This window comes from Lactuca virosa, chromosome 1 (assembly GCF_052849685.1).
Source record: "Lactuca virosa cultivar CGN04683 chromosome 1, Lactuca_virosa_CGN04683_v6, whole genome shotgun sequence".
Classification (NCBI taxonomy): domain Eukaryota; kingdom Viridiplantae; phylum Streptophyta; class Magnoliopsida; order Asterales; family Asteraceae; genus Lactuca; species Lactuca virosa.
This window is the reverse complement of record NC_136426.1, coordinates 246,910,963-246,922,663: the sequence shown is the minus strand read 5'-3', so window position 1 is coordinate 246,922,663 and position 11,701 is coordinate 246,910,963.

Here is an 11,701-nt window from a genome sequence, read left to right as displayed (position 1 = left end):
TTTAAATCTCATGAAACTCCTAGATCTTTTGAGATTCATTGAACTATACAATGACATGTTTAATCTCGATTATGCTCTTTGATTTTTGACTGGGATACCGAGGATCACAAACAAGATGTGAATAACCATGCAAATTAGCTTGGTACTCTCGATGTCATTTATCATCTCATTTTAATGTGCCGGTTAGCCACACACACTCCATTAATCAATAATAATTTACGAGACACCCATTGCTACCCTTTATTAGTCCCTATTAGTGTGTCGGTTAACCACACACGCTCCACTAACGACTAATTAAGTGAAATGTGCAATTTCATTGGTTAGCATACAAATTCACATTTTTCCTAAAGTAACTAAGATTGAGAATTTTATAGAAAAGAATTTAGTTACTTTATAATTCATTATACTTATTAATGAGGATTATTTGTCCTATCAAACCCGTTCGGCTAACGACCCTCCACCAATTAAGAAAGCGGTAGGTGAGAGTGGACACCCATTTAACTATCATTTTATAGGCAGTTTTCTTATACCACCCTTATAGATCGGTTTCGTGAATGAGGCGTACTAGCGGTTTGACTGACTTAGTCTTATACATATAGTAAATATTAAACATTTAATTTTACATATAGTATAAGGTGTATTTTAAATATTTCAAAATACTAGGTTTAATTACTAAATTTCGAAAATTAAAACATTTAAATTTAAAATTAAACCATATGATTTAATAATTATCCATTAATTGAACATTTAATTAATTTATTAAATCAATTTGAGGATTATCCAATTAAATTAATCAAGATAATTTAACCCTAATCCTCTCCCCTTAATTTTCGAAAATCATGGGAGGGATAATTTTTTTTTTTTTTATAATTATCCAATTAAACAAGTAAATAGATAATTACCAAAAATAAGATAACCCAACCAAAACCCTAGGATTTTCGAAAATGGCTTATCTTGGGGAGGAAGGCAAGGATTTCAATCCTTGCCATTTTCAAAACCTAAAGGGTTAAGGAAACCATAAAATAAAAAGCTGTAGGGTAAGGCCGTAAGGGAAAGGGTTAAAACCCTTTCCTAATTTTTGAAACTTAGGGTTCAAGAAAACCCTAAAATCGAAAATCCCTAACTCCAAAAGGGTTTAATTGTCATAAACCCTAATTGATCAAATTCAAACAATTCCAATCCATTCAATAGAAAACAAGTCAAGGCTCTGATACTACTAATGGGTTTTGAGCATAACAAACAAAAAACTATGTGTCCATGCAACTCTAATTCTTGATCTATGTTTTCTCTAATTGAACATACAACTTTTGAACATCAAATGGAAAACCCTAGGAAGCATATACTAATTTCGAAATTAATAACTAGGGTTAGAATACATACCTTTGATTGTTATTGAAGAATAACAAGAACCCTTGTATTGTTGAAGCTTAGAGAGCAAGCACCACAAATGTCGTGCCTCTAATAGATCACACCCAGCACTAGCAAGATGATGAGAGAGGAGAGAGGAAAGGGGAGCTAAGGATGCACTGGACAACCCTAATCTGAATATAATATTAATATTTCAAATTGGTAATTATCCAGCTCCTTATGTATCCACATGGGATAATCTAGAAACCCTAGATTATCCATATGAAAACCGTCCACCTCCTTCCCTAGGAAGGTTCTGGAACCTTTTGCTCAACCATTGAACAATTACACTTCAACAATTTGCACTTTTAATTAATTCTTTTAATCCCAAAATTAATTTCAATTAATTTCTGATTAAATATTAATTCAATATTGCTATTTAAAATTAATATATTATTCTCATAATATATTAACAAATGATTTATTTCAATTTATTAATCAAATAAAAAATTCAACCTCTCTCTTCAAAAGTCATCTTGTCTAGTTGCTAGTTTTGAGGGCAACCCAAAATGACTCTGCTACTATCATTTCAAGTATATACCAATTATAGTTATGGGATTAGACATCTAATCCTACAGCATGTCCACTTGATCTTCTCCAGCTCGACGCCTGAGTTATTCTGAGCGTGGTGTGCATGCTCGATCTCCATGTTAACCATCGAACCCCTTTGGGGGATGTATGTTTGATAGACTTACTACAACCAAACAAAATAAGTGATTTTGTGGTACATTTCTTCGATGGATACTACGTTCATTCTGATTCTCTCTCAAGCTTCATTCACTTTCTCTTCATTTTCATTCTCCATTTTAGTTTTATTATCTACATTTGTTTCTTGTCGAATGTACCTTAAATATAATCTCATATTCCTAGGTGAACTCCCTTAATATGCTGTGTGGAAACTCCAAAGCTTCTCTGGTACCTAACATCTATAACCTAAGTAACATCCTAGTTTCAAACCATTCCAAGAAGACATTTGAACTTACCTCTCACCATATCATGTGTTGACTCTGTAACCTACAAATCTGATCTCATTCGCACACAAATTCATACTCAGACATCATCTTTCTTAAATAATCCACAATAAAAGAGATTTTTTGTATAACTCGTTCATGAAAAAACTCATTATATCTCCATAATATGAGAGTTTTTATTTTTTATTTTTTCTCAATTTACTTATTTATGGGTCTAATAGTATTTTTTTTATCAATTTATTGTTGTTTATATAAGTTCTCTATTTATAATTGGTAAAAAAATATTATGTGAAGGGTTTGTAAATTTCCAAGCTCTCTAAAGTGTAACACCATAAATTTTCAAACAAACTTTTCATTTTTAAAATACATAATTCTCATTATCACATTACCAAAAACCACAAGTGTAAAATTGTCAAAACACAAATATCATAAATCGTTTGATAAAATCCAGGATCCACAAAATATGAACTCTATCTCAAGTGTGTGTACAATCAAGCCGGCGCCTTCCCGCGATCCTGAGAAGTACCTTTAACACATATCACATAACACGGTAAGCACGAAGCTTACTGAGTTCCCCAAAATACCACACATCTCATTAGCCTCTCATGGCTATGACTTAAATAAGACCCTGCGGTCAATGTGTCTCAGTGGGACCCTCCGGTCCTACAACTCGGGTGGACCCTCCGGTCGTAACTCAGTAAAGCTCAGCATAATACACAACATAAATCACAAAGACATAATGCATGATAAAACAATACTCAATAATAGCATAAAAGACCCTCCGGTCACACAAATACCACTCATAGTAAGTATAGTGAGAAGACTCACCTCGTAAGCAAGCAAATGAATCTCGTACAGGAAACACCGATCTAGTCTCCGCCTAACACATACGATAATTATCTCTAATTAACACTTAAATCACAACTCTAAATAAACCAAGCTATTTCCTCTCTTTAAATCTCTTGGAATGGATAAAAGACCATTTTACCCCTCCATGGTCTCCCTATTCTCTATCTTGACCAACCCTAAAGTCAACAGAAGTCAACACTCGAGTCAACAGTCCATGTTGACCCGACTCGTTGAGTGCACCTATGTGACTCGTCGAGTCCCCTTGTTCTTTCAGAAAGGTCGCGAAAACCAAACCTAACTCATCGAGTTGTCTCATCAACTCGTCGAGTTACTCATGTCCAGACTCATCGGGGAAAAACCCTAGCTGACTCATCAAGTTAGCCCCCTGAATCGGCGACTCCATTCAGTCTGTATTCCCATTTTTTAAGGCAGATCTACCACTTCAAATTCTAGATCTAGTCTCCCAAGGCTCGAATGTCACATAAAGCTTTGATACTATAAAGTAAAGGTTGTCTTCGAGAAAGCTCTTAGCTTTCACCGTGAGTGACAGAGGAATTGAGGCTCCGAAATCGAAGGACTTCATACGGGCTGAGGACATACCCATCTCGCAGTGTCCCCCCCCCCCCCCGAATGATCGGTCCAGAGGTTAGGCATCCTTAGACGAAAGAGTGGTCTTTCAAGGAAGAGATTGTAATTTCACTCTTTCCCCCACTTCTCATCTCTATGTGGGACTTGTTAGCGCTATTCCACATCTTAGCTTTCAGGGAAGCCCACGGAGCGGTTCTGAAAGAACGTAGTGGTGAACGAAGTTGACTTTGACTTATAGCATTTCTCCTTGATCCCTCGATCAAGTCCTAACTAGAAATCTCTTAAGAAAAGATAGAGAAATCATTTGGATTCGAGGCGAAAGCCTTCCCCGCCATTACAGAGTTCTTCTGTTTACGTTCATGCATGGCATATTTGCTCAATAATGCCAATACAAGCTCCCATCAAGGGTTTGGTGCTCATAGGCTTGCCTCTAGCTCCATAAAGCTTGGGTCTTTGGACTCATAAGACCTCCTACAATCCAGATATGAGGTTTCAACCTCAAGACATGCTCAAGGGACTCAATAACACAAGAAGGATGGGGAAAAACCTTAGAACTCCCCAAACTAAGATCTCACAAGAAAAATGATCAAGATAGCATCTTTTTACCTCAAACAGAAGCTATCCACAGAGAACCTCTAGATCCAAACGTCTCTCCTTGCTCCAAGCCTTAATTCTTTCCTCTTCTTCTCTCAAGTTTCACCAAAATACTCAAGACAGCCTCTCCTTCTCACACAACAAGCTAAAACTCGATTAGGGTTCTTCACAGGGGAGTTGGGTGGCTGGTGAGGCGGAAATGAGGGCTTAAGGCCCTTTAAATAAGACATAAACCCAGAGATTTAGGGTTTCCTCACACAGTGCCAACTCGGCGAGTCGGCTCTCTGACTCGTCGAGTTGGTCATTAAACCCACGTGGCCAATCCTGCTTTTACTCGACGAGTTGGGCATCCAACTCGGCGAGTCACTCAGTTAACTAGAAAATAAATATGTATAAGTATTATACCTGGGAGTCGGGATGTTACAACTCTCCCCCACTAGAATCAGACTTCGCCCTCAAAGTCATGCTCCGGAAACAGCTTTGGGTACTGCTCGCGCATCTCGAACTCTGGCTCCCAAGTCTACTCGGATCCCTTGTGGTGCTCCCACTGCACCTTAACCGGTCACACCTCTTTGTTCCTCAGGGTCTTAACCTTCCGGTCCAAAATTGCTATTGGTCTCTCAATGTAATTCAGGCTAGCATCCACCTGAATGTCATCTAAGGGTACCACTTCCGTCTCATCGGATACATAGTTCCTCAACTGGGACACATGGAAGGTGTTATGAATCTGGCTCAACTCTGCAGGTAGTTCCAACCGGTAAGCTACCTTCCCCACTCTGGCAGACACTCTGAAAGGACTGATATATTTGGGGCCTAACTTTCCCTGCTTCCTGAATCGAATCACCCCTTTCCACGGGGATACCTTCAGGAGGACAAAATCTCCAACCTGGAACTCCAGCTCGGATCATCGCCGGTCTGCGCAACTCTTCTGGCGACTCTGGGCTGTCAGTAACCTCTGTCTGACCTGCTGAATCTGCTCAGTCGTCTTGAGCACTATCTCAGTGCTACCCATCATCCTCTGCCCTACCTCTCCCCAACAGATGGGATTCTGAAACCCCCTCCCATATAAAAGCTCAAAGGGAGGCATGCCAATACTGGAATGATGGCTGTTGTTATACGAAAACTCAGCCAAGGGAAAATAAGTATCCCAACTTCCTCCGAAGTCCATAACACATGCACACAGCATGTCCTCCAGCGTCTGAATCGTCCGCTCACTCTGCCCGTCTGTCTGTGGGTGGTATGCGGTGTTGAAGTGCAATCGGGTACCCAACTCCTCATGAAATTCTTCTAGAACCTGGAAGTAAAACGCACATCCCGATGTAACACTATCGATGTCGGCGCTCCATGCCTTGCCACCACCTCTCTCAAATAAATCTCAGCCAATTTCTCTACAGAAGAGCTCTCACTGATAGCAAGGAAGTGAGCACTCTTTGTCAACCGGTCCACAATCACCCGTATCGTGTCGACACCTCGCGCGGTTCTCGGTAGCTTGGTGATAAAATCCATGGAAATTTGTTCCCACTTCCACTGGGGAAACTCTAAAGGTTGAAACAAACCATGCGGACGCTGGTGCTCCGCCTTAACCCGGCGACATGTCAAGCACCTCTCAACAACCCATGACACATCCCTTTTCATACAGGGCCACCAGTAATCTCTCTTCAGATCCAGATACATCTTAGTGGCTCCTGAATGGATCGATAATCTCGATCTATGTGCCTCCTTGATCAGTATACGCCGAGCTCCACCTGTATAGGGCACCAAAATCCGCCCACGGAAAGTCATAAGCCCACGACTATCCGTCTCAAACTTAGAAACCTGCCCAATCACCCGCTCGTTCTTGCGGTTCTCCGGTCTCACGGCCTCCACCTGGGCCTCTCGAATGGTATCTAGGACTGGAGTCATCACCGTCATCCTCATGCACACGTCTCAAATCGGAGCACTCTCTGCTCTACGGCTCAAGGCATCGGCTACCACATTAGTCTTGCCTGGGTGATATAAGATTTCGCAGTCGTAGTCTTTCACTACATCTAACCACCTCCTCTGCCTCATATTCAGGTTGGGTTGATCCATAAGGTACTTCAGACTCTTATGGTCTGTGTATATGGTGCACCAGACTCCATATAGATAGTGGCGCCAGATCTTCAGGGCGAACACCGCCGCCCCCAACTCCAAATCGTGGCTGGGATACCTCGTCTCATGAGGCTTTAGCTGCCTTGATGCATATGCTATCATATGCCCCCTCTGCATCAACACCGCACCCAATCCTGATATAGATGCATCACAGTAGACTACAAAGTCTTCCACTCCCGTGGGAAGGGCTAACACTGGAGCTTCGCACAATCTCTGGCGAAGAGTCTTGAATGAGGCTTGCTGCTCGGGCCCCCAGGAAAAAGTAACACCCTTCCTGGTCAATCTCGTAGGAGGAACAACAATCTTGGAGAAATCGCTGATAAATCTCCGATAGTAGCCGGCCAAACCCAGAAAACTCCTGATCTCGGAGGGAGATCTCGACACTTCCCATCTCATAACTGCCTCAATCTTGGCCGGGTTGACCAATATTCCATTATGACTTATGAGATGCCCCAGGAACTGGACCTCTCGTAACCAGAAATCGCACTTGGAGAATTTGGCATAAAGCATCTCCAACCTCAATACTCCAAGAATCTCTCTAAGACGCTCCTCGTGCTGCTCTCTGGTTCTCGAATACACCAAAATACCATCAATGAACATGATCACCGATCGATCCAACATAGGCCTGCACACCCAGTTCATGAGGTCCATGAACGTCGTCGGTGTGTTGGTGAGCCCGAAAGGCATCACCACAAACTCGTAGTGCCCATAATGAGTCCTAAAGGTCGTCTTCTGAATATCCTCCTCGCGAACTCTCATCTGATGATATCCAGATCTCAAATCAATCTTGGAGAACCAAGATGCACCCTACAACTGATCGAATAAATCGTCGATCCTCGGAAGTGGATAATGGGTCTTGACCGTCAGCTTGTTCAACTCCCGGTAATCAATGCACATTCGATGTGAACCATCATTTTTCTTGACAAAAAGGATCGGAGCTCCCCACAGAGAGCTACTCGGTCTGACGAACCCCTTCCCCAGCATCTCTTGGAGCTGTGAGGACAACTCTTGCATCTATGGCGGCGCAAGGCGATAAGGTGCCTTGGCAATCGGCGCCGCACCCGGAACCAAATCAATCTGGAACTCCACCTGCCTCTCGGGAGGCACTCCCAGCAACTCCTCCGGAAAAACATCCAGAAACTCTCACACTATCGGAACCTCGAAGATAGAACTCGGTCTCCCAGAAGCAACCCGCGTATCCAACACATACACCAAAAAGCCCATACAACCCTGTTGTAGAATCTGTCTCGCTCTGGCAGCAGAGCAGAAAGCTGATCCATATCTGGTACCCTCGCCATACACCGTAAGCACTCCCCTACTAGGGTCTCGTAAGGTCACCATCTGGCGCTCACAGTCGATCACAGCTCCAAACCGACTCAACCAATCCATGCCCACTATGACACAGACATCACCCATGGCTATCGACACCAGATCTATTGGGAACTCAACACCAAAAATCTCTAGTACACATCCTCGAAATACATCAGTAGCAAAAACCGCATGCTCGTCGGCTATAGAAACCGTTAAAGGTCGACTCAACGCCTCACGCCTGACATTGATGTGACGACTAAAAGCTAAAGACACGAAGGATCGACTCGCACCCGAGTCAAATAACACCAAAGCAGGTACAAAACTCACATGAAAAGTACCTATATATATAACACGGAATAAGCACAACAGATCTCAAAATAGAATAAGTGAGGAAATATGTGATGGGTTTTAAGCCAAAAGAACATCCTATGTGCTCATGCAAAACCCTAATGCTTGGATCTAGGTTTCTCTATTGTACATGCAATTCATCCAAGACTTAGAAACCCTAGATCTGGTTATATATTTCGAATTGGACATAATCAAACAGATCTAGATGATTACCTTTTCTTCAATGGCTTGAATCTTCTTGTCTTTGGAGCTTAGAGTCACAAGTGTCACTCCTCTAATGGCTTACAAACACCAATAGCAAAAGAATGATCTTGGAGAGAGGTTGGATGCTTCTTGAAATCGGCTCTATAGCTCTTAGGAATAGGGTTAGCCGATTCATGTAGCCTAAGGGTTTTATTTATACTGTGGGCAGTTAGGGTTTCAGTCAAAACCCTAATGGACAGCTTAAACTCTAAGCAACCCATGGAACCTTCTGGAATAAGGCCATGGACGAAAATATGATGGCCTCCCATCATAATTTCGTTCACCCCTTTGATCCATTAGGTTTCCCAGCCCAAAATTCAACTATCACACATTTGACAGTTTAAGTCCCCTTTCTTCAATTAATCTCTTTTAGTCACCAAATTAATTCTTAATTAATCTATGACTAATATTAATTCAATAATATGATTTCTCTTATTAATATATTATTCTAATAATATATTAATGAATCATAATTAATCCTCTTTCTCCATAAATCATCCTATCAAGTTGTTTTGGTGAACGCAACCCAAAAGGACCATGCACAACCGGGTCAAGTACATACCAAATATAGTTATGGGCTTAGACACTAATCCAACAGTCTCCCACTTGGATAAGTCTAATAACTAAATTTACAAGTATGACTTTGGAATCCGATTAGCAATTGTAGCTCTCAAAGACGTTGTCGAACTCTGATCTTATCAGTAACCTGTCCTTTAGATAAGGGATCATATATTCCTCCATTCTAGATATCGTACAGACTGAGACATGGATTTAAATCATTCTCTATGTCTATATGTTGTTTCCCGACTTCCGATTTATGACAACTGACAACAGACTACAATTGAACACATCAACTTAGTCCCAGCTTGGCCAAGCGCTTAGGGTGTCATCACTAAATCATCGAGGGGCTCACAGATATCGCTTTTATCCCACTTTGGATAAAAGGAACGGATAAACATCGATTCAATGCTCACTTGGACTCACTCACCAAATCACACACAACAATATGTTTTATAACACCAAGTTACTAGTGCGTTTACATATTATTAATGTGCAACCGATTTGCAATATACAACTCACACATCTCTGTTTCAAGAATATAAGATATTATCGTCTCACCAATCACTCGTGATAAAATCCATGAAGCGATCCAAGTGAGCGTGGGTTTAATCCAATACTCTAATCTTATAGTAGCACTCATGAACTCTGCAGCAAACTTGTGCTATGTCTAAACACTTTAGACAATCTACGGACAGATTCATGACAGTCTTCTTTCATACCTACTTCCAAAGTATGAGCGACTGTGGAGGGTTTGAATAATCTTATTATTCGGAAAGTCAAAACATGCAAAGTGAAACATAAGAATAATACTAATACTATATGGCCTCAAACTCTCCACAGTCGTTCATACTTTGGAAGTAGATTCTAACATAAATAAAACACTTTTATTTAATCACCATATTGATTACTCATTATTTGTTGTTTCGGGTAATCAACTTCTTACTTGAATTATAACGACAATTGTCCCATGCTCTTAGCATGCACACTATGTTTACTTATGGTCCTTACTTTATGAAATAGTATAATTGAATAACATTTTCAATCACACTCATTTCATAATTCCCAATCCTTACCACAAGTGTGAGAATACCAAATTCTTGCCACTTATAGAATATGTTAGATTCTAACATTTTATGCAACGCTCCTTTCGTAATATCAGAGCGCCAGAGTCACCAAGACTTTGCCAATGAAATTACAAAGTGCTCTATTGGATATTGTTACAAGACAATTCCATAGTCATGAAGTCTCACATTCAAAGTACATTCGTTTGAACATCCTTCCTGCATAAAAGTTTCTAATCTAGACATATATTCTTAACGTCCAACTCCCAATAAGGAAACATTTCCATATTTTCCATATGACAACTCATTCTAAATAGAGTCTTATCTATTCATAATAATGTCAATATGGTCCATCCATGACTATACTTCCAACTGTCCACAAGCGACCAATCCTTGGCGAACCTTAGATTGTCCTTGATAGTTGTTTAATTATTTTAGTCAAATCCGGTTCTATTCCTTTTTTTTAAATGCCCTGGGCATTTGGAAAATTTTAGAACGGTCGAATATTACAGCATATGCAATCGATCCTATACCCGACACGTGTGGGATACGAATCATAATGAAAAACGTGATACTTTACCAGTTTCTTCCTATAATATTGCCATAATATTTCTATTTGCTGTGTTCTCAAAATTCGAACTATGAAGAGGGATGTCGTAATCATAATCGAACTTTGAGAATGCAAATAATAAATATATCCTTGACAAAATTCAATTAAAATTTCTCGATCTAAGCTTTTAGATTGGAAACGAAGTACAACATTCTATCTCTTAATTATGGCAAAAATAACTTTTCAACCCTTGCAACTTTGCAAAGTGAAACTTTTGTTTTTCTATAATTAATATTGCCAACTTGCAATACTTAAAATAATAATAATCATGCTCCCACTAACATGATGATTATATCTATTCCAGCATAACATTTATACTCCCACTAGCTTTGACACGTATTCAGAAAACAGTTGGACTTCTAGAAGACAATACTTATTGACTTCCAAAGTTCATTATTCCAATAACATGTGCTTCGATAAGCCTTTTATCTAAGCTTCTGAAACTCACACACATTTCTTTAGACAGCTCACATGTGTGTCTAAACTACTTCAGAACTTATATTACTAAGTCCCAAATGTTCAGACTAATTGCCAAATCTCACAATTCGAACTATGAAGAGGGATGCCGTAATCATAATCGAATTTGAGAATGCAATTTACATAATCGCTATCTCCTTAAAATCTCTCTTAGTGAAAGCGTTTCCTCACAATCATTTTCATGAAGGAGAGAAACCTTATGACACTTAGATTTTATGGTGCATGTGTTTCTATCCATGTGAATTTGTCATAACCATAATCATAGGATAATGTTTGTGACAAATTCAAACTCTTATGGACAGAACTTGTTCATTCTTAATTTCTTGCCATCAAGGGTCCCACGCTTCCAAGTTATTTAGCAGCTCACATATGCCAGTCAATGTACTTTCATTGATCAAGGTGTTTGCCCTTATGCATTCAAATGAGAACTCGCGGAACTCATATGCATAATCACTCAACTGGATTGGCACAAAAATAAAATTTTGTCAACACGATAGGTTACAATCCTCAAGTCGTGTGCTAGTGTTTAATAGGTTTACTTCTTGATTTGT